Source organism: Odocoileus virginianus, chromosome 4, assembly GCF_023699985.2.
Source record: "Odocoileus virginianus isolate 20LAN1187 ecotype Illinois chromosome 4, Ovbor_1.2, whole genome shotgun sequence".
Lineage (NCBI taxonomy): Eukaryota > Metazoa > Chordata > Mammalia > Artiodactyla > Cervidae > Odocoileus > Odocoileus virginianus.
In genome coordinates, this window is record NC_069677.1 from 77,114,297 (window position 1) to 77,132,834 (window position 18,538).

Below are 18,538 nucleotides of genomic sequence, written 5' to 3' on the forward strand. Positions count from 1 at the left end.
TTTTATTTCCAATATTCTGTGAGGTGGGTCATAGAGGATCCTGCTGTGATTTATGTCGGAGAGTGTTTTGCCTATGTTCTCCTCTAGGAGTTTTATAGTTTCTGGTCTTACATTTAGATCTTTAATCCATTCTGAGTTTATTTTTGTGTGTGGTGTTAGAAAGTGTTCTAGTTTCTTTCTTTTACAAGTGGTTGACCAGTTTTCCCTATGTTAAGACTTTAAATGGAGTCATCCAGGATAACTTCTGGGTGAGAGACTTTCAGGCTGTGAAACAGAACTGATTATCCTATTAGATTAGAGGCCTTTGAAGTCCTTAACCCCTGGGGTTCCTCTGCATAGTTCTGGAGCTCCAATAATAGCTACTGCATCTTCTTGGTCAGCTAAAACCTGGGGCTGGATCGTCAAAGATTTCTCACTCTAACAATTTCCCGAGGCCTGCTGGCATTCCATTATCGTCTTTTGTAGATAGAATTCTCTGCCTGGTGGGGCCAGAACTGGGCAAGGAAAAGCCAGGGGTTCTACTTCAGGCTCTCAGGCACCTATTTCCTGATTTGGGCCCACACGTGTTCTATTGTCAAAGAATACTCAGATCAGGGAGTTTTGTAATGCCAGGATTGATGAAGAACTGAAACTGCCATCTATATCCTATGGTGCTCAAGCATAGAGAATCATCAGAATCACTGGAAGGAGTCTTTAAATGATAGAATTCCAAATTTCTAGAACCCATTTAATAGAAACAAAAACTAGCCTTCATCAAGTGGTTCTTATTATTAGCCAGGTTTAGGAAACTGTATGCAATATCTTTTAGATCGAGAATATTGAACCATCTTGTAATTCAGCAAATTATTGTTCTTGCTTTTGTGGTCAAGACCAATGGTGTCCTGGATGCCCAACTTCAGGTCAGAACCACCAGAAGAGCAGAGATCAGGAGGTAATTAAGTTGAAGCTGCTGTCATGTTTTAATTATGCTGTTTCTTTGTCTCCTTGATATTATGGAGGCCCTTGTTTTCTGGAGTGCACCCTGGTGCTGAGAACTTTCCTTGGGATCCATCACAGTACATTTGTGATGGACCAAATAGGCTGGAAACCTCCTCAGATTCCTGGGTCTCATGCTGTTTCCTAGTTGGCATTAGGAGCCTGATGTTCCAAGACTCCATCCTGGATATGGAGATGACTACCTGTCATCCTTATTTTCATAAGAATACATCAAGGCGTTCCTGGTAGCTCAGTGGTAAAGAATCCTCCTGCCAATGCAGGAGACACAGGTTTGATCCCTGATCCAGGAAGGCCCCATATGCTGCCGAGCATCTAAACCCATGTGCCACAACTATTGAGCCTGTGCTGTACAGCCCAGGAACCTCAACTATTAAGCCCATGTGACACAACTACTGAATCCTGCCTGCCTAGAGACTGTGCTCCGCAACAAGAGAAGCTGCTGCAATGAGAAGCCTACACACCACAACCAGAGAAAAGCCCATGCAGCAACAAAGAGCCAGCACAGCCATAAATAAATTAAGAATATATTGTAATTTAAACCTGAGATTAGAATACAACAATGAACAGGAAATCTCTACCCAATTTCCTTCCTTTCTATTAACAAAACATACAGGGTCAGTAAGTAGGGAGATTTTTAAAAGTGAATAATGAATCAGTCAAGGCAGAGGAAGTGATCGTGATGGTGGAGATGTTAGTGATGGTCCTGATGTTGGTGATGGGGAGATGGTAGTCATCTTGGTGACCCTGGTGATAGACATGATGTAGGAATAGTGGTTACAATCTAGTAAATGTCTGAGATGGCAACTGTTGCTTGGGGCTAACTTTTATTTGATCTTTTTCATATGATAAGTGCTGGTGAGTCAGCTACTTTTAAAAGGCTAGGAACAGTGAACAATATATAAATCAAAGTTTAATAAATTAAATATTTCCAGTGTGACTCGTTATTAATTTCAGAAGCATTAAATCTTTTTTTATGAATGACCTTTCATTGTCAGTGATGGAATAGTTTAGCCTTAAGTTACCCCGCCCTATTCGCCTCTGTAACATATAGTTACTTTGTAAAGAAACTGGTAAATGATTCTTAGAACTCATATTTGAAGAATCATTTTGTAATGAGTAGTTGGCATATGTATAGTTTATTAAATATTTTTATTTTCCATCAGATAAAAAATCCTACACTGAAAATTCTAAGAGAAATATACTGTGCCATCCTTAAGGCTACATAGCTCGTGAGAAATAACATTTAAAAGGCTTAAAAGACAAATTATTTGTGTATTCCATTTTCTTACTTTTTGGAAGAGATGATTCAGTTAGGAATTTTTAAAAAATAGCAAAAATGTGATAATGATATTCCAGACATTTAAATGACTAAAATAACACTTCATAGCAACATGAAAAATTTTTGCTCTGAAGTTTAAAAATGCTGAAGATAGGATATTAGAAAAAACAGAATGTTTATCTAAGAGAATTTCACTTAAAATAACAATATATTTCACCACAAACTTTCTAATATAAATCTCAATAAAATAAAGCAATTCAACTAACCTATGAACAACTTTAGTCCAATAACTAAAATTATTTTAATTTTCTTATGCTCCTTTTTAGTAGTTTTTGTCATTATCATCATCAACCTGCTATTTTTTGTTGAGCAACACTGTATGCTTCACACCATGCTGGACATTTTACATATACGATCCCTTTGAATGCTCAAAACAGTACTAGGCGGTATCTATGATTGTCTCCATTATCAGATGAGGAAACTGAGGCTCAAGGGCTTTTAAGCAATCTACCCAAAGACACGTGGCTTCTAAGTGAAGATAGGAGTGATTCTGAATAAGGTCAAGATTAAGCTCTTAACTGCTATGAGATGCTTACCCACAAGCATACATAATTCTTATAGAGGATCTGAATTCAATTTTTTTTTTCACTTAACATTATATCGCAAACATTTGCTCTATTTGCTGGTCTTACCCCCCCAGGACTCATAGGCTGGGATCCTCTCTGGGGTGCACTGCCCTCTAATGGAATTCAGTTCACAGAGTACTCTTGTCCCCGCCTCAACCCCTGGGATAAAGGGTTTTCTACTGAGTTTCTGTCTGTTGTTGCTGTTATTATCTCAAATATGGTGAAATGTTAAAAGGTCTTTTTTCAGCTCCTTTCATGTAGAGAAAGATGATCATGTCCAGTCTTCTGGATGGAGGGGTTGGAAAACAAAGTGAACCCCAAAGAAGCTCTGAAATGCCCCCCAGGGAATGAAGTAAGTACTAGTTGTTCTTGGTGTTGAAAGCTATATGACTGCTCTGTTCCCTGAAGTAATTAGATATTTCAAGCATCTCCCTTCAAATTACATGGAAAGGCTTGAGAATGTGTCAAACTTCCAGACCAGCACTGGAAGACAAAGTAAGACTTTACTGGGATCCATTAAAATAAAAAACTTGAAAATATATTTAAAACACAGGAAATTCAAACAGATTAGGAGTTGTTTTCCTCTGAGCTCACATAACTTCTTCAGTTTTCATATTTTTCTAAAGAATCTTTCAGTTTGATATTGCTAAAAATCCTCATTGGATTTAAATGCATAATTAGATGGCCTTGGTTTAATTAGAAAGGACTTGAGTTAATACCGCATTGTTTTGCAGACTCAGACACAGACTTGTGTGGTTGCCAAGAGGGAAGGTCGGTGGGGGAGGGGTGGAATGGGAGTTTGAGATTAGCAGATGCAAATTGTTACACACAAAATGGATAAACAGCAAGGTCTTACTGTCTAGCACAGGAAATCATAGTCAACATCCTGTGACAAACCATAATGGAAAAGAATATGAAAAATAATTCGTGTATGTGTATAACTGAATCAATCTGCTAAACAGCAGAAATTAACACAACATTTTAAATCAACTATATGTCGATAAAAAAATATTGCATTGTTTTGGAGAAAGCGACAGGAATGGGTTTTAATTTTTCTTTGTAGTGAATTAGGCCATTATTTCTGCTATTGTTCATCAAAAAAAAAAAGAGGCCTGAGCAAAATTGCTGATGCTATCACATGGAAAAGGGCTGACTGGTGAGTTGTAATTGCTTTGTGTGCAGTCTGTGGGGCACACTATAGAGAGAAGGGGGGAAACCTGCCAGTTTTATCTTTATTAGCAAGCTGGCTCTTAAATATTACATGTCTTTTATGCTTAGTGAATGACCCATATGAAAAAGGAGAAGCAGCAAAGACAGGCTTAGATGGTATTTAACAAAAAAGAGTTTTCCAAGGATTCTTAAGGAAATTATATTTCTTCATGGCTTCCACTAAAATTATTTCCTCTGAGCTTAGATTTCAGGACAGGGATTGTAAAAAAAAAAATAAAATAAAAAAATAAACAAACAATTTTAAAGACAAATACTTCTCCAATTAATACATAGATAAATTACACAAAGGGTAAAAAAAAAGTCCATGATAAAAATACTCTTTAAGGATAGAAATGTACATGAGAGTCATGGAATATGTATTCAGTAGACTCATTTTGTTCACTGAGTCTTCTTTCCCAGCTTTTTTTTTTTTCAATTTTTTTTTTTAATTGAAGGATAATTGCTTTACAGAATTTTGTTGTTTTCTGTCAAACCTCAACATGAATCAGCCATAGGTATACATATATCCCCTCCCTTTTTTTTTTTTTTTAGTCATAACTGCATTTTTTTTTTTTTTTTACTAGTTGGAGGCTAATTACTTTACAATATTGTAGTGGATTTTGTCATACATTGACATGAATCAGCCATGGAGTTACATGTATTCCCCATCCCGATACCCCCTCCCACCTCCCTCTCCACCCGATCCCTCTGAGTCTTCCCAGTGCACCAGGCCCGAGCACTTGTCTCATGCATGCAACCTGGGCTGGTGATCTGTTTCACCCTAGATAATATACATGTTTCGATGCTGTTCTCTCAAAACATCCCACCCTCGCCTTCTCCCACAGAGTCCACAAGTCTGTTCTGTACATCTGTGTCTCTTTTTCTGTTTTGCATGTAGGGTTATCATTACCATCTTTCTAAATTCCATATATATGTGTTAGTATACTGTAATGGTCTTTATCTTTCTGGCTTACTTCACTCTGTATAATGGGCTCCAGTTTCATCCATCTCATTAGAACTGATTCAAATGAATTCTTTGTAATGGCTGAGTAATATTCCATGGTGTATATGTACCACAGCTTCCTTATCCATTCGTCTGCTGATGGGCATCTGGGTTGCTTCCATGTCCTGGCTATTATAAACTGTGCTGCGATGAACATTGGGGTGCACGTGTCTCTTTCAGATCTGGTTTCCTCAGTGTGTATGCCCAGCAGTGGGATTGCTGGGTCATATGGCAGTTCTATTTCCAGTTTTTTAAGAAATCTCCACACTGTTCTCCATAGCGGCTGTACTAGTTTGCATTCCCACCAACAGTGTAAGAGGGTTCCCTTTTCTCCACACGCTCTCCAGCACTTATTGCTTGTAGACTTTTGGATAGCAGCCATCCTGACTGGCGTGTAATGGTACCTCATTGTGGTTTTGATTTGCATTTCTCTGATAATGAGTGAAGTTGAGCATCTTTTCATGTGTTTGTTAGCCATCTGTATGTCTTCTTTGGAGAAATGTCTGTTTAGTTCTTTGGTCCATTTTTTGATTGGGTCATTTATTTTTCTGGAATTGAGCTTCAGGAGTTGCTTGTATATTTTTGAGATTAATCCTTTGTCTGTTGCTTCGTTTGCTATTATTTTCTCCCAATCTGAGGGCTATCTTTTCACCTTGCTTATAGTTTCCTTTGTTGTGCAAAAGCTTTTAAGTTTCATTAGGTCCCATTTGTTTATTTTTGCTTTTATTTCCAATATTCTGGGAGGTGGGTCATAGAGGATCCTGCTGTGATTTATGTCGGAGAGTGTTTGCCTATGTTCTCCTCTAGGAGTTTTATAGTTTCTGGTCTTACATTTAGATCTTTAATCCATTTTGAGTTTATTTTTGTGTATGGTGTTAGAAAGTGTTCTAGTTTCATTCTTTTACAAGTGGTTGACCAGTTTTCCCAGCACCACTTGTTAAAGAAGTTGTCTTTTTTCCATTGTATATCCTTGCCTCCTTTTTTGAAGATAAGGTGTCCATAGGTTCATGGATTTATCTCTGGGCTTTCTATTCTGTTCCATTGATCTATATTTCTGTCTTTGTGCCAGTACCATACTGTCTTGATGACTGTGGCTTTGTAGTAGAGCCTGAGGTCAGGAGGTTGATTCCTCCAGTTCCATTCTTCTTTCTCAAGATTACTTTGGCTATTCGAGGTTTTTTGTATTTCCATACAAATTGAGAAATTATTTGTTCTAGTTTTGTGAAAAATACCTTTGGTACCTTGATAGGGATTGCATTGAATCTATAGATTGCTTTGGGTAGTATAGCCATTTTGACAATATTGATTCTTCCAATCCATGAACACGGTATGTTTCTCCATCTGTTTGTGTCCTCTTCGGTTTCTTTCATCAGTGTTTTATAGTTTTCTATGTATAGGTCTTTTGTTTCTTTAGGTAGATATACTCCTAAGTATTTTATTCTTCTTGTTGCAATGGTGAATGGTATTGTTTCCTTAATTTCTCTTTCTGTTTTCTCATTGTTAGTGTATAGGAATGCAAGGGATTTCTGTGTGTTCATTTTATATCCTGCAACTTTATTATATTCGTTGATTAGCTCTAGTAATTTTCTGGTAGAGTCTTTAGGGCTTTCTATGTAGAGGATCATGTCATCTGCAAACAGTGAAGGTTTCACTTCTTCTTTTCCTATCTGGATTCCTTTTACTTCTTTTTCTGCCCTGATTGCTGTGGCCAACACTTCCAAAACTATCTTGAATAGGAGTGGTGAGAGTGGACACCCTTGTCTTGTTCCTGATTTTAAGGGAAATGCTTTCAATTTTTCACCATTGAGGGTGATGCTTGCTGTGGGTTTGTCATATATAGCTTTTATTATGTTGAGGTATGTTCCTTCTATTCCTGCTTTCTGGAGAGTTTTAATCATAAATGGGTGTTGAATTTTGTCAAAGGCTTTCTCTGCATCTATTGAGATAATCAAATGGTTTTTATCTTTCAATTTGTTAATGTGGTGTATTACATTGATTGATTTGTGGATATTAAAGAATCCTTGCATTCCTGGGATACAGCCCACTTGTTCATGGTGTATGATTTTTTTAATATGTTGTTGGATTCTGTTTGCTAGGATTTTGTTAAGGATTTTTGCACCTATGTTCATCAGTGATATGGGCCTGTAGTTTTCTTTTTTTGTGGCATCTTTGTCTGGTTTTGGAATTAGGGTGATGGTGGCCTCATAGAATGAGTTTGGAAGTTTACCTTCTTCTGCAATTTTCTGGAAGAGTTTGACTAAGATAGGTGTTAGCTCTTCTCTAAATTGTTGGTAGAATTCAGCTGTGAAGCCATCTGGTCCTGGGCTTTTGTTTGCTGGAAGATTTCTGATTACAGTTTCGATTTCCTTGCTTGTGATGGGTCTGTTAAGATCTTCTATTTCTTCCTGGTTCAGTTTTGGAAAGTTATACTTTTCTAAGAATTTGTCCATTTCTTCCAAGTTGTCCATTTTATTGGCATACAGCTGTTGGTAGTAGTCTCTTATGATCCTTTGTATTTCAGTGTTGTCTGTTGTGATCTCTCCATTTTCATTTCTAATTTTGTTAATTTGGTTCTTTTCTCTTTGTTTCTTAATGAGTTTTGCTAATGGTTTGTCAATTTTGTTTATTTTTTCAAAAAAACCAGCTTTTAGCTTTGTTGATTTTTGCTATGGTCTCTTTAGTTTCTTTTGCATTTATTTCTGCCCCAATTTTTAAGATTTCTTTCCTTCTACTAACCCTGGGGTTCTTCATTTCTTCCTTCTCTAGTTGCTTTAGGTGTAGAGTTAGGTTATTTTTTTGACTTTTTTCTTGTTTCTTGAGGTAAGCCTGTAATGCTATGAACCTTCCCCTTAGCACTGCTTTTACAGTGTCCCATAGGTTTTGGGTTATCATTTTCATTCATTTCTATGCATATTTTGATTTCTTTTTTGATTTCTTCTATCATTTGTTGGTTATTCAGAAGCGTGTTGTTTAGCCTCCATATGTTTGAATTTTTAACAATTTTTTCCTGTAGTTGAGATCTAATCTTACTGCACTGTGGTCAGAAAAGATGACTGGAATGATTTCAGTTTTTTTGAATTTACCAAGACTAGATTTATGGCCCAGGATGTGATCTATTCTGGAGAAGGTTCCGTGTGCACTTGAGAAAAAGGTGAAATTGATTGTTTTGGGGTGAAATGTCCTATAGATATTAATTAGGTCTAGCTGGTCCATTGTGTCATTTAAAGTTTGTGTTTCCTTGTTAATTTTCTGTTTAGTTGATCTATCCATAGTTGTGAGTGGGGTATTAAAGTCTCCCACTATTATTGTGTTACTATTAATTTCCTCTTTCATGCTTGTTAGCATTTGCCTTACATATTGCGGTGCTCCTATGTTGGGTGCATATATATTTATAATTGTTATATCTTCTTCTTGGATTGATCCTTTGATCATTATGTAGTGTCCTTCTTTGTCTCTTTTCACAGCCTTTATTTGAAAGTCTATTTTATCTCATATGAGTATTGCGACTCCTGCTTTCTTTTGTTCTCTGTTTGTGTGAAATATTTTTTTCCAGCCCTTCACTTTTAGTCTGTATGTGTCCCTTGTTTTGAGGTGGGTCTCTTGTAGACAAAAACAGGTCTTGTTTTTGTATCCATTCAGCCAGTCTTTGTCTTTTAGTTGGGGCATTCAACCATTTACATTTAAGGTAATTATTGATAGGTGTGGTCCCGTTGCCATTTACATTGTTGTTTTGGGTTCACGTTTATACAACCTTTCTGTGTTTCCTGTCTAGAGAAGATCCTTTAACATTTGTTGAAGAGCTGGTTTGGTGGTGCTGAATTCTCTCAGCTTTTGCTTGTCTGCAAAGCTTTTGAATTCTCCTTCATTTCTGAATGAGATCCTCGCTGGGTACAGTAATCTAGGTTGTAGGTTATTCTCTTTCATTAAGTATGTCCTGCCATTCCCTTCTGGCCTGGAGGGTTTCTATTGATAGATCAGCTGTTATCCTTATGGGAATCCCTCTGTGTGTTATTTGTTGTTTCTCCCTTGCTACTTTTAATTTTTGTTCTTTGTGTTTGAACTTTGTTAATTTGATTAATATGTGTCTTGGGGTATTTCACCTTGGGTTTATCCTGTTTGGGACTCTCTGGGCTTCTTGGACTTGGGTGGCTATTTCCTTCCCCATTTTAGGGAAGTTTTCAGCTATTATTTCCTCGAGTATTTTCTCATGGCCTTTCTTTTTGTCTTCTTCTTCTGGGACTCCTATGATTCGAATGTTGGGGCGTTTCACATTGTCCCAGAGGTCCCTGAGGTTGTCCTCATTTCTTTTGATTCTTTTTTTTTTTCTTTTTCCTCTCTGCTTCATTTATTTCCCCCATTTTATCTTCTACCTCACTTATCCTATCTTCTGTCTCTGTTATTCTGTTCTTGGATCCCTCCAGAGTGTTTTTTATCTCATTTACTGCATTATTCATTTTTAATTGACTCTTTTTTATTTCTTCTAGATCCTTATTAAAGATTTCTTGTATCTTCTCAATCTTTGTCTCCAGGCTATTTATCTGTAACTCCATTTTGTTTTCAAGATTTTGGATCATTTTTATTATCATTATTCTAAATTCTTTTTCAGGTAGATTCCCTATCTCCTCCTCTTTTGTTTGACTTGGTGGGCATTTTACATGTTCCTTTAGCTGTTGGGTATTTCTCTGCCTTTTCATCTTGTTTAGATTGCTGTGTCTGGAGTGGGCTTTCTGTATTCTTGTGGTCTGTGGTTCCTTTTTATTGTGGAGGTTTCACCCAGTGGGTGGGGTTGGATGATTGGCTTGTCAAGGTTTCCTGGTTAGGGAAGCTTGTGTCGGGTGTTCTGGTGTGTGGAACTGGATTTCTTCTCTCTGGAGTGCAATGGAGTACCCAGTAATGAGTTATGAGATAGGTCTGTGTTAGGTGTGACTATGGCAACCTGTAAGTTGACACTTAGGGCTATGTTCCTGCATTGCTGGAGAATTTGCGTGGTATGTCTTGCTCTGAAACTTACTGGCTCTTGGGTGGTGGTTGGTTTCAGTGTAGGTATGGAGGCTTTTGAATGGTCTCTTATTACTTAATGTTCCATGTAGTCAGGAGTTTTCTGGTGTTCTCAGGTTTTGGGCTTAAGCCTCCTGCCTCTGGATTTCCGTTTTATTCTTCTAGTAGTCTCAAGACTTCTCCAACTATACAGCACTGATAATAAAACTTCTAGGTTAATGGTGAAAAGATTCTCCCCCATGAGGGACACCCAGAGAGGTTCACAGAGTTACATGAAAAAGAGGAGAGGGAAGAGGGAGATAGAGATGAGCAGGTGGAGAAAAGGGGGGACTCAAGAGGAGAGAGACAGATCTATGCAGTTGTCTGTTCCCAAAGTGTTCTCCGTAACCCAGACACCCACAAAGATTCACAGAATTGGATTGGGAAGAGATGAGGAAAGGAGGAAACAGAGGTGTTCTGAGGTAGAAAACGGAGAGTCAAAAGTGAGAAAGAGTAATCAACACCCTCCTGAGTAAAAATGGGAACTGAATATTGGCTTCTTAAATGTCCAAAATTTATATGACATACTGAAAAACAAAGATTAAAAATCTAAAGTAGAGATTAGACTCTTAAAAATACAATATTAAAAACAAAAGCAAAAACAAAAAATTTTAGAAGTATATATGAAGTTCAGTTTAAAAATAGGGCTTCTCTTTTTTTTTTTTTGCAAGGTTGTAGTGATATGAAAATGAAACTTAAGGTGTAGTAGAGGAGTAATAGAGGACTTTAAAAGAAAATAAGAGAAAAAGGAAAAAGAAAAGAAAAGAAAATTTTTTCCTAATTAAAAAAATCATTAAAATATATGAAAATGAAAGTTAAGGAGTAATGGGGGAGTAATAGGGAATTTTAAAAGAAAATAAAAGAGAAAAAATAAAAAAGAAAAGAAAAAAATTTTTTAAGTAAAAAAAAAAAAAGTAAAAATATATCTAGGAATTTCTCTGGAGCTTTTGCGGGTCAGTGTGGGTTCAGTTCAGTTTCAGATAGCTCCTCATTCCAGCTTACACTTCTCGATATCTGTAGGCCCCTTCCAGTGTAGTCGGTGTTATCTACAGTGATTTTAATCTGTTGCACCGGTCCCTTCTGACGCAGTTCCCTTTGTTTATTTGGCTTCTGTTTGCCTGTCTCTTCAGTGCCTAATTTCCGCCCTGATACAGGCGGGCGGAGGTGGTCTCTTGTTCAGGTTCGATAGTTCCGTCACACTGCGGGGAGGGGAGGGGCGCTGCTTACGCCGCTCAGGCTCCTGGCTGCTCTATATGGAGTGTGCCTGCTTGGCGTACGGTTTCAGTTTTCAGGTATTCCACAGAAGAACGGACTCGGTTGCGCCTGCGTTTTGTGCCTTCCCCGGCCCGATCAGCTCAGGCAGCCAGGAGTCTGACGGGCACACTCTCCCTGGGTGCGGGGCATCTTCTCCCCTCCGCGGCCCCAGCCTTAGTTTCTGCCCGCACCAATCGGGTGCATGCCCCCTGTGTTTAGCCGCGACCCTCCCAGCGGATGTCGACCATCCAGAATCTCAGGAAGTCTTTGGTTAGAAACTGGAGGCCTGTTCGCAGTGCGATAGGGGATGCCGTCTTTGGGGCCGAGTTTGCCCCTTTCCCCTCCTCCCTGCCTCCTGCCTCCGGCGGGGCTGGGCTGGTCCACAGCCAGCTGGCTCCTCTGGACTTGCTCAGTCACTTTGTTCTGCGAATGGCCAGCAGTGTGTTCGGGCTGGTTAATTTTCTCTCTCTCTTTTACTGTCCCACAGTTTAAGTTGGTATCTCACAAAAGCTCCCTCCGATTTCCCTCAGGGCACTCAGGCCCGGTCCTTACCCTAAACAATGCCGCGCGCTCCTCTCCCTTCAGCCCCCACTTGCTGGGGGCGGATGCGGGCGTCTGGGGTACTTTTCTGCTGGGAGTTGTTTTTAGGCATCTAATCTGTGGGGTTTACTTATTTATCTATTTATTTTCCTCCCAGTTAGGTTGCCCTCCGAGATTCAAAAACCTCCCCCAGACCCGCCAGCGCGAGGGTTTCCTGGTGTTTGGAAATTTCCTCTATTAAGACTCCCTTCCCGGGACAGGTCTCCATCCCTAGCTCTTTTGTCTCTCTTTTTATCTTTTATATTTTGTCCTACCTCCTTTTGAAGACAATGGGCTGCTTTTCTGGGCGCCTGATGTCCTCAGCTAGCGATCAGAAGTTGTTTTGTGAAGTTTGCTCTACGTTGAATTGTTCTTTCGATGAATTTGTAGGGGAGAAAGTGGTCTTGCCATCCTATTCCTCCGCCACCCTGGCTCCTCCCCCTATCCCCTCCCTTTTGAACCTCCCTCCCCTCTCCCTCCCCGTCCCACCCCTCAAGGTTGATACAGAGCCCCTGTTTGAGTTTCCTGAGCCATACAGCAAATTCCCATTGGCTATCTATTTTACACATGGTAATGTAAATTTCCATATTATTCTTTCCATACATCTCACCCTCTCCTCCCCTCTCCCCATGTCCATAACTCTATTCTCTATGTCTGTTTCTCCACTACTGTCCCTGTAAATAAATTCTTCAGAACCATTTTTCTAGATTCCATATAAGTGCATTAGAATACAATATGTATCTTTCTCTTTCTGACTCACTTCACTCTGTATAATAGGTTCTAGGTTCATCCACCTCATCAGAACTGACTCAAGGCATTCCTTTTATGGCTGAGTAATATTCCATTGTGTATATGTACAACACCTTCTTTATCCATTCATCTGTTGATGGGCGTCTAGGTTGCTTTCACATCCTAGCTATTGTAAATAGTGCTGCAATGAACAATGGGATACATGCATCTCTTTCAATTTTGGTTTCCTCAGGATATATGCCTGGGAGTGGGTTTGCTAGGTCATATGGTGGTTTTATTCCTTGTTTTTAAAGGAATTTCCATACTAACTTTCATAATGGCTGTATCAATTTACATTCCCATCAGTGCAAGGGCATTCCCTTTTCTCCACACCCTCTCCATCATTTATTGTTTGTAGACTTTTTGATGATGGCCATTCTGACTGGGGTGAGGTGATATCTCATTGTGGTTTTGATTTGCATTTCTCTAATAATGAGCAATGTTGAGTATCTCTTCATGTGTTTGTTAGCCATCTGTATGTCTTCTTTGGAGAAATGACTGTTTAGGTCTTTTTCCCACTTTTTGATTGGGTTGTTTGTTTTCCTGGTATTGAGTTGTATGAGCTGCTTGTATATTTTGGAAATTAATCGTTTGTCAGTTGTTTAATTTGCTATTATTTTCTCCACTCCAAAGGTTGTCTTTTGCTTATAGTTTCCTTTGCTGTGCAAAAGCTTTTAAGTTTAATCAGGTCCCACTTCTTTACTTTTGTTTTTATTTCCTTTTGTTTTATTTCCATTACTCTAGGAGGTGGGTCATAGAGGATCTTGCTTTGATTTATGTCATCGAGTGTTCTGCCTATGTTTTCCTCTAAGAGTTTTATAGTTTCCGGACTTACATTTAGTTCTTTAATCCATTTTGAGTTTATCTTTGTATATGGTGTTAGGAAGTGTTCTAATTTCATTCTTTTACATGTGGTTGTCCAGTTTTCCCAGCACCATTTATTGAAGAGGCTATCTATGCCCCATTGTATATTCTTGCCTCCTTTGTAAAAAATAAGGTACCGATAGGTACATGGGGTTATTTCTAGGCTTTCTATCTTGTTCCATTGGCCTATATTTCTGTTTTGTAGCATACTGTCTTGGTGACTGTAGCTTTGTAGTATAATCTGAAGTCAGGAAGATTGATTCCTCCAGCTCCATTCCTCCTTCTCAATACTGTTTTGGCTATCCGGTGTCTTTTGTGTTTCCATATGAATTGTGAAATTTTTTGTTCTAGTTCTGTGAAAAATGCCATTGGTAATTTGATAGGGATCACATTGAATCTGTAGATTGTATTTGGCAGTATAGTAATTTTCACAATATTGATTCTTACTACCCAGGAACATGGAGTATCTCTCCATCTGTTTATGTCATCTTTGATTTCTTTCATCAGTGTCTCATAATTTTCTGGGTACAGTTCTTTTGTCTCCTTAGGTAAGTTTATTCCTAGATATTTAATTATTTTTGTTGCAATGGTGAATGGGATTGATTCCTTAGTTTCTCTTTCTGATTTTTCATTGTTAGTATATAGAAATGCAAGTGACTTCTGTGTATTGATTTTGTATCCTGCAACTTTGCTAAATTCACTGATTAGCTCTAGTAATTTCTGATAGTATCTTTAGGGTTTTCTATGTAGAGTATCATGTCATCTACAAACAGTAAGTTTTACTTCTTCTTTTCCAATCTGGATTCCTTTTCTTTCTTTTTCTTCTCTGATTGCTGTAGCTAGGACTTCCAGAACTATGTTGAATAATAGTGGTGAAAGTGGACACCCTTGTCTTGTTTCTGATCTTAGAGGTAAAGCTTTCAGTTTCTCACCACTGAGAATAATGTTTGCTGTAGGCTTATCATATATGGCCTTTACTATGTTGAGGTAGGTTCCTTCTATGCCCATTTTTTGAAGAGTTTTAATCATAAATGGGTGCTGAAATTTGTCAAAGGCTTTTTCGGCATCTATTGAGATTATTGCATGGTTTTTATCTTTCAATTTGTTAATATGGTATATCACATTGATTGATTTGCATATATTAAAGAATCCTTTCATTCCTGGAATAAACCCAACTTGATTATGGTGTATGAGCTTTAAGATGTGTTGCTGAATTCTGTTTGCTAAAATTTTGTTGAGGATTTTTGCATCTGTGTTCATCAGTGATATTGGCCTGTAGTTTTCTTTTTTGTACTATCTTTGTCTGGTTTTGGCATCAGGGTGGTGGTGGCCTTGTAGAATCAGTTTGGAAGTGTTCCTTCCGCTGCAAATTTTTGAAAGAGTTTTAGGATAAGCATTAGCTCTTGTCTAAATGTTTGATAGAATTCTCCTGTGAAGCCATCTGATCCTGAGCTTTTGTTTTGGGGGAGATTTTTGATCACAGCTTTGATTTCAGTGCTTGTAATTGGATTGTTCATAATTTCTATTTCTTCCTGGTTCAGTCTTGGAGATTGAACTTTTCTAAGAATTGGTCCATTTCTTCCAGGTTATCCGTTTTATTGCCATATAGTTGATCATAATAGTCACTTATAATCCTTTGTATTTTTGCATTGTCTATTGTAACCTCTCCTTTTTCATTTCTAATTTTGTTGATTTGATTCTTTTTTTTTTTTTCTTGATGAGTCTGGCTAAAGGTTTGTCAATTTTGTTTATCTTCTCAAAGAACCAGCTTTAACTTTATTATTCTTTACTATTGTTTCTTTCATTTCTTTTTCATTTATTTCTGCTCGGATATTTATTATTTCTTTCTTTCTATTAATTTGGGGGGGGGGGTTGTTCTTCTTTTTCCAGTTGTTTCAGGTGTAAAGTTAGGTTGTCTATTCAATATTTTTCTCATTTCTTGAGGTAGGATTGTATTACTATAAACTTCCCTCTTAGGACTGCTTTTGCTGCATCCCATAGGTTTTGAGTTGTCATCTTTTCATTGTCATTTTTTTCTAGAAAGTTTTTTATTTCTCTTGATTTCTTCAGTAACCTGCTGGTTATTTAGAAATGTGTTGTTTAATCTCCACATGTTTGTGTTTCTTACAGTTTTTTTCTTGTAATTGATATCTAGTCTCATAGCATTGTGATCAGAGAAGATGCTTGATATGATTTCAATTTTCTTAAATTTAATGAGATTTGATTTGTGATCCAAGATGTGGTCTATCCTGGAGAATGTTCCACGTGCACTTGAGAAGAAGGTGTATTCTTCTGCATTTGGATGGAATGTCCTGAAGATATCAAAGAGGTCCATCTCATCTAATGTATCATTTAAGACTTATGTTTCCTTATTAATTTTCTGTTTGATGATCTGTCCATTGGTGTGAGAGTTAAAGTCGCCTACTATTATTGTGTTACTGTCCATTTCTCCTTTTATGTCTGTTAGTGTTTGCCTTATGTATTGAGTTCCTCCTATGTTGGGTGCATAGATATTTACAATTGTTATGTCTTCCTCTTGGATTGATCCCTTGATCATTATGTAATGTCCTTCCTTATCTCTTGTAATCTTCTTATTTTAAGGTCTATTTTGTCTGATATGAGGATTGATACTCCAGCTTTCTTTTGCTTCTCATTTGTATAGAGTATATTTTTCCATCCTCTCACTTTCAGTCTATATGTGTCTTGAGGTCTAAAGCGGGTTTCTTGAAGACAGCGTATATATGGGTCTTGTTTTTGCATCCATTCAGCCAGTCTGTGTTTTTTGGTTGGAACATTTAATCCAATTACATCTAAAGTAATTACTGATACATAAGGAGAAAAAGAAAGATATACCCATTTGAATGCAGAGTTCCAAAGAATAGCAAGGAGAGATAAGAAAGCCTTCTTCAGTAAATGCAAAGAAATAGAGGAAAACAATAGAATGGGGAAGACTAGAGATCTCTTCAAGAAAATTAGAGATACCAAGGGAATATTTCATGCAAAGATGGGCTCAATAAAGGAAAGAAATGGTAGGGGTCTAACAGAAGCAGAAGTATTAAGACCAGGTGGCAAGAATACACAGAAGAACTATACAAAAAAGATCATCATGACCCAGATAATCACGATGGTGTAATCATTCACCTACAGCCAGACATCCTGGAATGTGAAGTCAAGTGGGACTTAAGAAGCATCACTTCGAACAAAGCTAGTGGAGCTGATGGAATTCCAGCTGAACTATTTCAAATCCTAAAAGATGATGCTGTGAAAGTGCTGCACTCAATATGCCAGCAAATTTGAAAAACTCAGCAGTGGCCACAGGACTGGAAAAGTCAATTTTCATTCCAATCCCAAAGAAAGGCAATGCCAAAGAATGCTCAAACTACTGCACAATTGAACTCATCTCACACGCTAGTAAAGTGATGCTTAAAATTCTCCAAGCCAGGCTTCAGGAATTCGTGAACCATGAACTTTCAGATGTTCAAGCTGGATTTAGAAAATGCAGAGGAACAAGATATCAAATTGCCAACATCCGCTGGATCATCTTAAAAGCAAGAGAGTTCCAGAAAAACATCTATTTCTGCTCTATTGACTATGTCAAAGCCTTTGACTGTGTGGATCATGATAAACTGTGGAAAATTCTGAAAGAGATAAAAATACCAGACCACCTGACCTGTCTCTTGAGAAATCCGCATGCAGGTCAGGAAGCAACAGTTAGAACTGGACATGGAACAACAGACTGGTTCCAAATAGGAAAAGGAGTACGTCAAGGCTGTATATTGTCACCCTGCTTATTTAACTTATATGCATAGTACAACATGAGAAACACTGGGCTGGAAGAAGCACAAGCTGGAATCAAGATTGCTGGGAGAAATGTCAATAACCTCAAATATGCAGATGACACCAGCCTTATGGCAGAAAGTGAAGAACTAAAGAGCCTCTTGATGAAAGTGAAAGAGGAGGGTGAAAAAGCTGGCTTAAAGCTCAACATTCAGAAAACTAAGATCATGGCATCTGGTCCCATCACTTGATGGGAAATAGATGGGGAAACAGTGGAAACAGTGGTTGACTTTATTTTTCTGGGCTCCAAAATCACTGCAGATGGTGACTGCATCCATGAAATTAAAAGACACTTACTCCTTGAAAAGAAAGTATTGACCAACCTAGACAGCAAATTAAAAAGCAGAGACATTACTTTGTCAACAAAGGTCCGTCTAGTCAAGGCTATGGTTTTTTCCAGTGATCATGTGTGGATGTAAGAGTTGGACTATAAAGAAAGCTGAGTGATGAAGAATTGATGCTTTTGAACTGTGGTGTTGGAGAAGACTCTTTAGAGTCCCTTGGACTGCAAGGAGATCCAGCCAGTCCATCCTAAAGGAGATCAGCCCTGGGTGTTCATTGGAAGGACTGATGTTGAAGCTGAAACTCCAATACTTTGGCCACCTGATGCGAAGAGCTGACTCATTGGAAAGGACCCTGATGCTGGGAAAGATTGAGGGTAGGAGGAGAAGGGGATGACAGAGGATAAGATGGTTGGATGGCATCACTGACTCGATGAACAAGGGTTTGGGTGGACTCCAGGAGTTGGTGATGGACAGGGAGGCCTGGCGGGCTATGATTCATGGGGTTGCAAAGAGTCGGACACGACTGAGCAACTGAAATGAACTGAACTGAACTGATATGTATGTTCCTATTGCCATTTTGTTAATTGTTTGGTGTTAATTTTGTAAGATCTTTTTTCTTCTCCTGTATTTCTTGACTATATAAATGCATTTAACATTTGTTGTAAAGCTGGTTTGGTGGTACTGAATTCTCTGAACTTTTGCTTGTCTGAAAAGCTTTTTATTTCTCCATCAACTTTGAATGAGATCCTTGCCAGTTACAGTAATCTCAGTTGTAGATTTT